The following is a 14,058-nucleotide window of genomic DNA, read 5'->3' on the forward strand; positions in this document are numbered from 1 at the left end:
CCAAGATTCTTTATGGTGAGAAGATCTTTAAGATTTTTAAGAAGAGTTGGGGAAGATCAAGTGGAGATCCAAGATTAACATGATCACATGAATACTTCAAGATGCCACACATTTAAATGACTTTAGAATGATCTTAGAGTGAAAAAGTTAAGGGCAGAAAAAACTCCTCAAAAGGTACATATGATGTGTTGATTTTAAATATTGATTCTAAATCAATTAATTGATTCTGCTTCATGGAAAACATGTTTTCCGTGATTACACCAAGGCAGCAAAACCGAACAAAGTATTGATTGGCCGAGCTGCTAGGACTGTGGCCGGCGGGGGTGGTTGTGGTCAACAAGTGTTAATTGGGTGAGGTGCTAGTGAACTACTACACGAAATCAATGTTGGGAATGGATAGGCATTTTCATCAAGCAGGGCATCATAAGAAGTGAAAATGTGGTTGGTATGAAGACAGAAGCAGAGATAACCATGATGACTGGTGATGTATATGACCAATACACACCAGTTAGAATATCCATTGAGCTTGGACAACACATAGGGCCTCAAGTCAGGAAAACATAGGAAGCAAATGTATTAAGAATTGAATAGTTGGGTTTTCTAGGTTTAGTATCTCATAGAGGGATTTTAAGGTCAAGTATGATGTGGGGAGTTCAGCTGCATGATGCATCATTGATAGTGTTGTTTCAATGATTTGTTGATGACTGCATTTGGTGACATCTTTTTGTTTAGGTACGTGTGGGAAGGAGATCCTATGTTGAATTACTTTCTTGTGCAGGTGCTGATTGAGAGAGAGGTATTCCCCTCCCAATAGGATTGGAAGTCTTGAATTGAACAGGTGAATTGAATCACAGTTCACTCAGGTGTTGAAACTTTATGAATGTGTCAAGGAGGTCTCTTTACCTTTTAAAAGGAAAATTCTAGGTGTAACAGCTAAATTCATCAATGAAATCTATGTAATTTCAAAAACCTAGATAAGATATTGTAGGAGGCGGTCCCCAGAGATTGTAGTAGATAAACTCTAGTGGCTTCACAAAAAAACATGATTAGATTTGGAAGACAATAGTGTTCCATCTTAGACATAAACATGGTTCGCTCATAGATGTTGTCGTGAATTTGAGTTTAATCAATAAAATTTATAACCTTTACTCAAGAATAATTTTGACTGGATAATGATGACCAAGGGTTGTTTCCACATGGAATGGAAATTAGGGAATTGCGTAACAGGTAAAGGTAGGATGAAGGTAGTGATCAAAGGTAAGGACTACTCCTATCTAATAATGAGATGAGTGTTATATGAGTTGTGGTCATGAACGGAGCTAGTGAAAACACGAGAGTGGGATGAAAGAAGGCATGAACAGGTGACAATAAGAGAAGATGAGAAATAATGTAAGAAATATCTGATTTAGGGTTTAATAACTTAGGGTTTTAAAAAATATAAGAGGGTGTGAAGGTGAGATGGGTAGAAGTGACATGATGAAATGTGGAGATGAAGGTGGCAGAAGTAGGAGTTGAGCGATGAGTGAGATGAAGATGGTGTTTTAGGTTTTTGCAGACAAATAAAGAGGGACAGTTCTTAGATGTTGATTTAATCTAAATATTTCTCACTCCTCTTCCTCGTTAGTACCATCATGTCATTTTGTCAGGGTTTTATATATTTGTGGCCTTTAATGTGACCATGGGACACGATGCATCCTCATAGTTCACTATGAATGGATCTCGTTGCACCACATATTGCATGTTGAAAAAAGACAAATAGAAAGGATTAATTGCACATTATATATATATTAAGAAGGTCTGTCATGTCTAACATGGTGGCACATCAGCGCACACCATGTCAACTCGCTTTCTTTAAAGCCCAATAGAAGAGAGACAAATGTTTGCCACATGTACATGTAGCACCAGGTGTCTCATGTCACATGAGATGATGTTGTTATCTTTGACCAGTCAAGGTGTTATAAAGTCATTATTTTAGAACTCTGACCCTTGGCTTTTGTGTCCCATTTATTCTGAAAAGCATGTCTTTTTTTTCATTGGGTCATGTCATATTTTGGAAATAAAAAGAGGAGAGGTAAAGAGTTAATCATAAATGCCACTATGGCGTTACTAATCGGGATGCCATAAGGGTTTACTTTTAATGATTGGCTTATGATAATCATTAGGAGATTTAATGATTGGATGCCGTAAATAATTAATTCTAACTGCTGGTTGGTTGCTGTTCGATGAATTGAACAATGACACTTCACCTGATAGAGTTATAAACCCAAAAATGTATTACAATTCATGTAAACCTAAAAATATATTTTGACTTACAATGTCAAAAATTCATGAAAAATCACATGGTGACTCAGAAAATTATTTTCTGAGAGAATATGTTGTCAGAAAAATCCCTGAAAATGTACAAAATTAAAAACATTCTAAGCAATGGATTAATCATATTAGGCTTGATAACATGCATCGATAATCAATTTAGTGTGAATAAATATGTAATTATCATCATATTAACATATTAATATTGCAAGTTATCACTCACAGACATGCAGTTAAGGGAAATCAGTTAACGGAAAATCAAAGTGACTTATAATAAATTCCAGATTCTGCATATGTAGATGGCCCATACCTTGACACCATAACTTCAGGGAGACTCTAGCTCCAAAAAATGAGGTTGAGGATGATAGTAGTAGATGGTATAGTCTGTCGTGGACGTTAAACTTGACAAGTATGCCCTTAGTCCATCAATTCTTGATAAAAGGTATAGAGGATGAATTTCTATGCTGGCATTATTATTAAGCAAAAAGTTTCAAACGGATAATAGATTTTTTCTAATTTGAAAGATAATTTTCACAATGATCCATGTAGGTGAGTTAAAAGTGCAAAAGTATGCATGGATGAGATTTACAAACTTGAGCCATCACCAACAAATAGCTTCTACAATAATTGATTAAGTGTTTCTTGTCCTAAAAAGTTACGGATATGCAGTGGAAGGATAAGTGGCTCTGCTGTCTAGATACAAATGGGGTTGTACTAGTGTAGCTAGGTTGGAGGTGGATTTGGGAGACATGAAGAATGCTTGCACTAGTGGCCAATTGAAGTGGTTCTTAGGTGTTTAAGGTATGGAGCCAAAGTGATCATAGCATATGTTGGAGCGATGACCAAATGCAAGAGCATATTTTGCATTTTGGACCAGTTCTCCCTTGTTGCTTTTGAATAGTTGGCTTCTCATGACCTCGAACTCGAGTGTCTGTTACGGATGCAATTTGATTTGTGCTACAGGTCTGCTTCAGCCTAGGTTTCATTTCCTATTGGTGGTTGATCCTCACCTTCTATGTCATCACCAATCATGAGCATGTTTTCCTATGACCTCAGCATTGCAATAATCGTATCAAATGAGTGTGTACTAGCACAAGTGTTTACACTTGTACAAAATGCTTGATAAAAAAACCCAAAGCCTCTTTGTAGGAGAAATTTCACTGCTGATTTGTGTATAATGCATCCCACTTCACCAAGATCTCAAGCAATTCTTTGTATCTCTTGGAAAAATTCATTAATAGTTCGCGCACCTCTACGAATGTTGTGGGATTTTTTCCTCTAATCCATAGTTATTGACTCTGAGCGAGAGGAGAGTTCACTGTTGAGTGATTGTCATGCGTCACATGTAGTGACAATGTTTTTGATGTTAGATACCACTTCATCCATCATAGAAAACATCATGGTGGCCATGACATCCATGTCCTTCCACCATAGATGTTCTGGGTCCGAAAATGAAGGAACTGATGAGGGCTTAACATGACATATATTGTGTGAATATTGTGCTAATATTTTAGCCAAGACCTGATGGAATATATGGGTTTGGCAAGCCAACGACAAATTCCACATGTCTTTCATGTCCATTAATAGGATCCGTGTAATGCTTCTAATGAAGCCTATGAATGACATTATTTAGCCTCACTCGTTTGATGAGTATGGCCGATTGAGTAGTCATTAATGCGGAGACACTACATATAGCTAGTGGGTGATCTTTAGTGGAAAGTGATGGTGACCACGACAACGCACTGGCATCGGACGTGCCTCCACCTTCACACGAGACATCCCGCGTCATGACTCGTCGTCAACACCAACTTTAGAACTGTCCTGATGGTGACCACAACAATGCACCGGCATCGGGCGTGCCTCCACCTACACACGAGTCGTCCCGTGTCATGACACATTGTCAACGCCAACTTCACAATCATCCTTTGACGTGGCAAGTCGACATGTCGCCAACGTCGACTCGACGGTTATCTTATTTTCTCTTTCCTCCAAGGCCTATACATAGGCCAATGTTGTAAGAAATACTTGGTGAATTTTTCTTAAGAATTGAAGTTTCTTTCTTCTTGAGGATGTTTGCCCTAACTCTCTTCCCTTCCGAGCCGCCGCCACCGCCGCTTGTCGCTGTCACCGATGTCAAGGGAAGACCACCTTCGCTCTCGCCTGCCCGCTGCGTGTCGGGCTTTCCGCCTCTCTACCAGCCGCCTGTGCCCGTGCATGCCCGTTGCCTTTCAAGCCCCACGCACCATCCCGCACCGCCGTGCGCGTGCATGGCCGTCCACCCGCGCCGTCGCGCGCATGGCTGTCCGCCCGCGCCACAGCGCGCACGAATGCCAGCCTGCGCCGTACGCATACGGTCGCCCGCTCGTGCGCCACACGCACGGACATCCTCCTACACCGCCGAGCGCACATGCGCCCTCCTGCGCCGCGTGCGTGCAGGCTCGCCCGCACGGCTGCGCGCTAGTACTGCGTGCATGGACACCACTCTTGCGCCGCTGCGCGCAGGATTATCTGCCCGGCCCCGCCAGTTGCGCACGTCCATACGTCAGCCGCGTGCAATCGTCTGCCCACACAACCCCTGCAACCATCATTCAGACCTTCAAATTCTATGTCCGGCAACAGCGCACCTCGCTTACCGTTTAGGTTTCGGGGCGTTGCACCGAACCCTGCAAGGGGGCGACTCCCCGTTGACCCCCCGCCAACTGACCGCGCAGTTGGATCCACGACACCCTGTCGAAGTGCACATCACTCGCCCCGCCAACAACGCGTCGAGAATTACCGACACCGCCACGACGCACTGCCCTAGTGCTGAGGTACGTTCTACACTCTTTGGTGTTAGTGTTCTTCGTCCAGTGTTCTTTGATTGTTTGTCCACTACCGTCGGATTAATTTTTGGATTTTGAATCTTCAAGGGACTAGTTGAATAGGCCTTCGAATTTTCTTGCGATTGTCCGTTCGAATTTATTGATCTTGTTGCTTTGACTTCACCGCGGTGGTTGTAAGATGGTACTCTCGCCCTTAGCGAGGAAAGGGGCATCACCATCATTATTCTCACCAGATTTAAATCTTCGGATTCACTCGTGTGATTTGTGGTCTGTTTTATCCCACCCAACATTAGATAGTCCTCGTACCCAGTTTTCCCTAATCGTCCTGCATCAGAAAGAGTTCATGATCCATATGAATCCCTGAATGGTATTATACCATTCAGGTTGATTCCCATCATATTTGTGTAAGTAGTGCTTAGACCTTAGACACAAATGACATGTTAGGTGGAAGATTGTACTTTGACTATATCCTACGAGTTTGTAATCATTTAATTCTAAACAGTTTTAGTTTAGGTGCATCAAGAAGATCACACATACAAGTGAGAGGTTAGGATGAGATCGTACTCCCTCAATATAAGAGGAGATAACTCATGAAAGATGATACTATGAATTAATTAGCCAAGGTAGTAAAATATCGAAGAACATTGCTTCAATGATTTCTGAACGCATCAGTACAAACTCGAATGACTGATTAAGTTTTATTAATTGGCCATATCCTGAGTCATCCTAGGAGTATTAAGAAGATGAGGGACTATAGTTACATTATAACAGATGACATACATGTTCTATGCGTGAATCAATACATACTCCTTTGTATCTTCTAAAGCATCAAGCATAGTGTGGCACCCTATGGGCTAGATACTCGACCTATCAATTGGGTTAAATCAATTTGACATTAATTAATATATAGTTAATTAATTTATAAGGCTAATAAAGCTTATTGAGTCACTAGAGTCGTTAACTAGAATGATACATGGGTCTAGAGGATCACACACAAATGGTCCTTTGGATGTCCAAAGATATACTTGAAGCTGGGTTTTTTTAATATAAAAATATCCTCTTAGTATAAATAACGGAAGACCCTAAACAAAATTCATTCAGACCAGAATTTTTTGGACTCTTTTGCTTCTTCTCCATTCTCCCCTTAGCTCCTCTCCATTCTTGATACAATCAGGATGATGCAACAATGATGATAGAGGGTGAATGGAGCTTATTAAGACAAAGGACAAGATTCGACGTGCCGAGCATTGCATGGATATGTCTAAAGATTGTACACATGAGCAGCTCGACACATCTCACGTGAGGATCAAAGAAATCACATATACAATTCGTATCCCGGCGATTCATTTCATGCTTTATATTGATGATGTTTTGATTCAGTTCAAAGTCTTTCACTCCACATCATCTGAGTTTTCATCCATATCATGCCCTATGATAACACCCTAAATTCAGTCTTTATTTCATGCTATTAGCACAATTTTATTCATTTAAAGAGTTTAAATGGGGTTGTTATCATATATTTTTATGTAATTAATGTTTCCAAGTGATTTCTGATTTTTTTCCTAATTTTTTGTTAATTTTATGAATTTTATGGGATTTAATAAAGATTGAAATCATTTAAATGAAAATGGCAGGTTTAAAATTTAATTTTTAGGTTAATTAGTGTGGAGATGAATTACTGAATTTTCTAGAATTTTCTGGAATTTTCTATGCTTTTTTGGGATTTTATTGGATTTTTATGGGTTTTGTTTGAGGAAAAAATGAATTTTAAAAGAGGAAAAGGATATATTTACAAGGCAAAAATGAATGTAAAAGCCATTTTATAACTTTGAGGGCTTTTTTGTAAAGTCGCATTGCAATTATATCCCTAAAACAGCTCTCGGTAGTGGCATAGGAACAATTATGTTAATTTGGCAGGGACTCATTTGAAAATGAGCATGGTATTTTTGTGATTTCAGGAAAATTAGAGGAGAGACAATGTGAAAGGCGCATATGCACAATTATTTTTGGGCGGCGTCAGGCAACAATTTCTTGTTATAAGGACTTTACTACAAAACCAACAACAAGATTTTCAAGCGGTCGACGTGGCTTCATTTTGGCCGTCGATTAGAATCTGACGGAGCTTGATGAAAGGGACCACCGGGAGGTAAGTTCATCGCCCGCACGGTGCATACAACGTGCACGCATAGGCGGTGATGTGGCTTTTTGTTACTGGCTGGTGCTGTGAAGCGCGCACGCATAGATGCGTGCGATATGCATCACTTACATTTTGTTTTATATTTCCCTTTGGATTTTATTTTCGCCAGGGGGTACGTGGACCCTGAAAATTCAACCCAAAAAAAGATAAAGAAGCTGCATCATCCAATGAAGAATCGACATGTCATTGCGTGTTTCAAAATAAAATATTTTAATAAATGGGTTTAAATCCAATGGTTAAGATCGGTTTAAATTCATTTATTAATAACTTTTGATCCCAAAGTCCAATTGAGATGACTTTTTTATGGATTTGCTCATCTTGATCCCCTATTTCAATCTGTATGGGGATTACTCACATCAGGCCTACGTTGATGGATAAAATTAATTACTAATTAGGGGTAAAATGGTAATTTTTACCATTTAACCTAAGTATAAAAGCCAAATTTCGAGAGGAGGGGGTCATTTTGGATGGTGCTCTTTCACAGCTTCAAGACAGAGAGGAGCTCCAGCTTGGATCAACTTGTTTGGTACTGTTTCCTTCTTTGTATTTGAACTTTTGGTGTATTCTTGGAAGTTGTTAGTTGAATTTCCTAATCGTTCATCTTGATCTTTGTCTCAACTTCTAAATCGCTTGGCTTGAGCGGTATGGACAAGCCCTGACTAGGATTGAGAGGAGAAATTGAGAGATTCACCTAGCTATTCGAAGTGCATATCAAGAAAACTATGAAAAAACTTATAAAAAAGGGTTAACTTTCTAAGAGATTACATTTCCATTTTATTATCCAATAGAGTAATTATTCCTGAATTATCAAGCCTACAAAACCAACCGAAAAAAATCAAAATTTTCTTCTTAATCTCTCTAATTGAATTCTTTGATCCTTTAAATTGGATCAATTAAATCAATTTAGAGCCCCATATTCTTCTATTCCTCTCATCTCTCCTATCTCCATTTCTAAATTCCTCATTTAATTAGGGTGACTCGATCTTCATTGAAGATAAAATTAACTTTAATGTCAAATTATTCAAGTAGATCATCAATTGAATTAACTTACTAGGTTCCCTTGGACGATACCCTTTACTTATCACTACACATCTTAAGTAGGGTGTAGTGATAAGTTACTAGGTTCAATTAACTTACTAGGTTCCTCATTTAATTAGGGTGACTCGATCTTCATTGAAGATAAAATTAACTTTAATGTCAAATTATTCAAGTAGATCATCAATTGAATTAACTTACTAGGTTCCACCCTGGGTTTTTAAGTGTTTACCTAGACTGTGTGTAAATATTGTGGCCTGAACACATTGCAACCTCACATAATGGTCATGCCTTGTAAGTTTTAGTCTCACTCGGGGAATATGACATAGAGTTTGTTGCACCATTGCTCATTCTGGAAATAATGTTCTTCATTTTCATGGTTTGTGGACAACACCTCATCGGAAGAAGCTTATTTAGGCTCAGACAAAAGAGACTTATTTAGTCTCTGACAAAAAAGGCTCTTTCTACCATAATAAGAAAAAGATATTATAGAAGAGCATGTTGAATCTAAGAGATTAGTGGAGTAAGAGTGAGGGAGTGAACTAACAACACAAGAGTTTGAGGAATGCACATAATTATAGATCTGGATGTGTCCTAGAATAAAGAATAGAATCGCATAATCTCAAATTCAGTTTGGAGGGAGTTGACACATCTGTGACTTTGCCACCATGTCGAGATATGATGGTGGTGTCTTAGGTTATGTTGCTGCCTCACCACCTAATGATGGCTTCTCAAAGATTGAGGGCTGGAGCGTCATCTTTTAAACCATTTGTTATTTAATAGAATCAATGTTTGAGAAAGCGATAGGAAGAGAGAGATGGACGTTCTATAAGATAATAAGATAGGTAGAGAGATTTGGAGGTTTGAGAGAGAAGGAGATATGTAAGTATAATTTATAGATAATAAGATAGGGAAAGCGAGATAGAAAGTGTCACATGACTCAAGTTCCTTTGAGCCCATTTTGATTCTACAATTTCATGATACATGCCACCTAAAAAACAAAAACTAACAACACAAGAGTAATTATTCGTTAAAATCAAGAAAAAAATTAAAATAATTTAGAATGAGTTATTTTTTGCATTCAAATAAACAAAAAAACATTACATTGTTTTCTTCATTCAATTTTTTGCATTCAATAATCTTTGACTTATTTCCATTGGTCAAATGGTGTTACATGGATAAATGTACATAAAAAACTACATTCACCATCAAATGATAAATAATCCATATTGGACATCTTTTGAATATATTTTTAACATGTAAAGATTTATACTAACTGCCATTTTAGGTTCAAAATCTTCACATCACATGTACTAATTAAAGAGTAAACTTAATCATGAATGGTAATCCCTAGACATTGTATCAATGATATCATTCTAAATGGATTTATGTCAACCTATGATTGATACACATTTATATCTCAACATAATGTTATGATCACAATGGATGATATAGAGGCACTATTAAAAATAACAACAATTGCTTTAAATATCCAAGTCCCAATATACAAGAAACCGTATCAGAATTTATTCTCTTAAACCATTTCATAGATATAGGGGGCCATATTTTACTCCACAAGGAATAAGGGGTCAAGTGTTAATTAGTTTATTGACAGATAAAAAAAGTTACAAGTTAAGATAAAATATGGGTATTAGAGAATATGGAGTAAGATTTTATTTATTACTGAAAGTTAAGAATAAATACCAATATGCTTTTGGTGAAGTTTAGATTTAATATTCATTATTGAAATCAGATAGAGTTGCAAAACCCTACACAGCTAATATATCTTCTACAAAATCACAGACAATAGTAGAAACATTTCAAGCCTAAACAAATACATATCTAATGTGATTTTGTATCAAAATTCAGAAAAAAAGAGAAATAATATTTAGGATCTTTATGTTTATGAATAGAAGTCGAATTTTGAATCGCTTGGTGGTGTTAAGTTCAAACTCAAGGTTTTCAAATTTTGTTCTATGAATCTTATTATGTCATGTATCGGCAAATGACTTTTTTGCTGATGTGAAATTTTGGGCCACTGAATGGTCCCAGCCAATGCTCATAAAAATCGAATTACACTTATGAAAAAATTAATTTAACATATTTTGGCTATATATTTGATAAATCATTACCTTTCTCTAATTTTGTGGGCTTTTTGGCATAAATTTTCATCTTGGCTGGTTACTAAGGTACAAGGGGAACTTTTTATCCTGAACAGGAAGTTTGTGGGAGTTTAAATGTATCTGGTTGTGTTTACGGATAAAAAAATTGTTTGGTTTTCTGATTCTATTGTGTTGCATTCCAATGGAATTCTTTGTGGTTAACCTTGGGATCAGGTTTAGAGATGATGTTCTTACCAGCACATAGGATATGTATTTAATTTAATTATAATAATGTATAAATCAAGTTAATGAGTAGGCCACGCTGAGTGACAAAATTGATTGGTCACTAACCTAATACTTCTTCATAGCTGGAAAATTAATTAATTTCTATGGAAACCTTATAGACATAGTTTACTTGTGAAATCTGTTGCACCAAGATAATCTTGAAATCTAAGGGACATGCAAATTCTTGGTATTCTCTTAGGCTGTTTTTCTTTGAGTTTTTGAGGAAACTGGATATGTAATTCTGATGTAATACGGGACGGCCGGGGTCGACGGCTCGTATTACGTCACAGCGATGCACGACGCATGATAATTAAGAAGAAGAATGCACGTTTAAAGGTTCCTCGTAGAGTAAGGACGGACCGACGGTGGGGCGATGATTCAGTAAGTCCTAGGACAGCGCCTAGATCCGGTTCGACTCCGGGTGACCCGCTAGACCACGGGACCGGCACGACGTGAGAGGAGTCTTAACAACCCGTGAGAGTTCACCCTCGACGAATGTAAGGAGGCCGTCAATCTCAAGGGAAAAATCCTAACTCTCAACTAAAGGTGGCTAGCCTTACAGGATCCGTGATGATGAGAGAAACGGCTGAAGGAAAGCGATAGAGTAACAACAGTGTAAGGAGTAATGATACTATAAATAGGGGGGAAACGAGAACAAACCTGGCGTTGCTCCGTCGTCGTACCCAATCAAGAGAATTCCGAAGCTGGATCATGTGCGAGTTAGCGTTCGCGATCGGCAGAGTCTTGCGAGGCAGGTACGTGGAAGTACGTTGGGGAGGCAGCGCCACGAACAGGCGCGGGCGGTGAGAAGCAGAACCACCCGTTGACCACCGTCTGACAGGTCGAAGGTAGAAGGAAGAACGGGCGGACAGCGATGGCAGAGCCCACTGGTCGGGGCAGACAGCGACAGCGGGCTCCTCGGGTCTCGGAGGATGAGGGAAAACAGGTCGGCGAGGAGGCTTCCGTGTGAGAATAACCAGCTAAGATGGACTTCTGCTGGAACCCGAGCACGGGAATTTAACTGGAAGCGGCTAAGGCAGGCCGTCGACCTCACAAGTCCACGATGAAGGCCGAGTCTGGTGGAGGAGGAGCTTGGGATCTCAAGGGTCGCACGGGGAGCTGGGCAGACTATTGGTTCAGGCCAGAGGAAGAAGAAGGACCCTCGCTATTTTTTTAACTCAAAGAAGAACGTGAAGAAAACATTGGTGATTGAGATTTTCAAAGACTCTCTAACTTGCTCTTGGGGCATGCCTTCCCCTTATATGGGGGGGGGGAGGGTGCGAAGAGCCGAGGGGGGAGGAGGGGTCCGTCGCATGACGTGGCCCTCCTCGTTACACATAATGACGAGACGGAACGAAAACGAAAGAGGGACGAGGCCTAACACCTGGCCGGGTCCGAATATTTATCACGAACAAACAAAATCAGAAAATAATAAAAGACTTATGACGAGTATTTAAAGTCAGGGTCGCGGGCGTCGGCGCGAGCGGCTCGAAGAGGTCGGGCGCGTCCTGTGGCGGTGTCGTCGCGATGGTCCCCCATCAAATTCTTTCTGATCGATAATAATGAATTATCATTCAACTAATGCAAGTAAACAAAAGGCAAATAACCAAATTATACTTTTTATTTGTGTATATTCTAAATAGACCTAGAGAGAAAATTGAATAAAACAAATTTAACTTTGAATTTAATCATGGAATGATGGAATCCAAATTAATTAAATATTTAAATAAACTTTAGTAAGTAAAATATGAATATTTACAATTCATATATTTTAGGCAAGAAACCTCAAAAATATGAGTTGAGATGACAGCCCTTGAATGAAAGTGTTAACAACCAATCATTTTCAGCATCGAAATATACGACTCTATGATAATCTCAATTTAAGGGTTAAAATTCACCATTGGTGATTGAGATTATTCAATAAAAATATATGATGCAATCCTAGCCTTTACTAAAAATATGTAGTTAGTAATGAGTATGGATCGTCTCTACAGGGAGCGATGATTAAGGAATTACTTTCTTATACTAGTGATGATCAATGAGAGGATCAAGGAAAACAAGATTCGAGGACGTGAGCTAGTGATATCGATTGAAAATACGTAAGTTATAAGTTAATTTAACTTAAATAAAAGAGTAAATGCACATGACAGACATGATGATGAACGATGGTATGAATGACGATAGTGATTGGATTTGGAATGGTACGGTGGCGAGGATGAAGAGACGAGAAAAGAGAGTAAAATGAGAGTGCAAGAACAATGATAAACCCTAATTACGTTAACTACGGCGTCGAGAAAGAGACAACGTACGGCGAAGATGTTTACTGCAGATCCTTACGTTTTGCCAGGATCAAGGTGATTTATGACTGCCGGTAAGCTCTCCGTCTTCTTCAATGCTTGTCCGCGCACACCCAGGACACCAAGAACACTCTTGATGGATCTCAAAACTCACTATCTTTCAATCAGCCCACACAAGTAGGAAGCAAGTTCAAGATGAATTTCACAATGATCCAGGCCTCTATTTATAGATCCGTATGGATAGAAAGAGGAGGAAAAGATGAAGCAACGCTGAAAATTTCAGCTCAATCGGAGTTGTAGATCAAAACTTATGGCCGTTTGAAGTTGAAGCAATCCTAGCCCTTGATTTACTTCTCTCTCCTCATCACGCCTTGGTTTCCGTGCCCGTTAAGAAGTCAAAGCACTTGGTATTCTGTGCTTTTCGTATTTCGCGTGGGCGCCCTTTGTATTCCATGCCACGTGTACCTGAAAAAAAGATAAAGAAAAACAAAGAAAAAACAAAAAACCCTTCTTTCTCAAGGCTGATGTGGCGGTGTGTCAGCGCGCCACGTCACCCTCTTTTTTATTCTCTTTTCTTTGTTTGAAATGAGTGGGCATGAACGTGCCACACCACCCTATGCAAAAAAGCCAAAATACTTAAAATTTTATATTAAATGAAATAAAAGCCCAAAAAATACGTATAAATTTATATTTTGACTCAAAAAAATCATATCTTTCCAAATTTAATGTCAAATAGTTCCAGAAAAATCATATTCAGACTCAAAAATTATATTATTTTATAATTTATTGTTAGAAAATCCCAAACAAATGCAGAAATTCAAAAATTCATTCTAAAAGTAGATTTAATCATTTTAAGCTTGATAACATGCAAATATGAGTAATTTAATGCAGATAAACATGTAAATATGATCGTATAAGGGACTAAAAATGCATGTTATCACTCTACAATGTGATAACTTAGCTTCTTCCATTTGATCACATTCATGACACAGAAAGTGGCAGAGGGGACA

This window comes from Wolffia australiana, chromosome 19 (assembly GCF_029677425.1).
Source record: "Wolffia australiana isolate 7733 chromosome 19, ASM2967742v1".
Taxonomy (NCBI): domain Eukaryota; kingdom Viridiplantae; phylum Streptophyta; class Magnoliopsida; order Alismatales; family Araceae; genus Wolffia; species Wolffia australiana.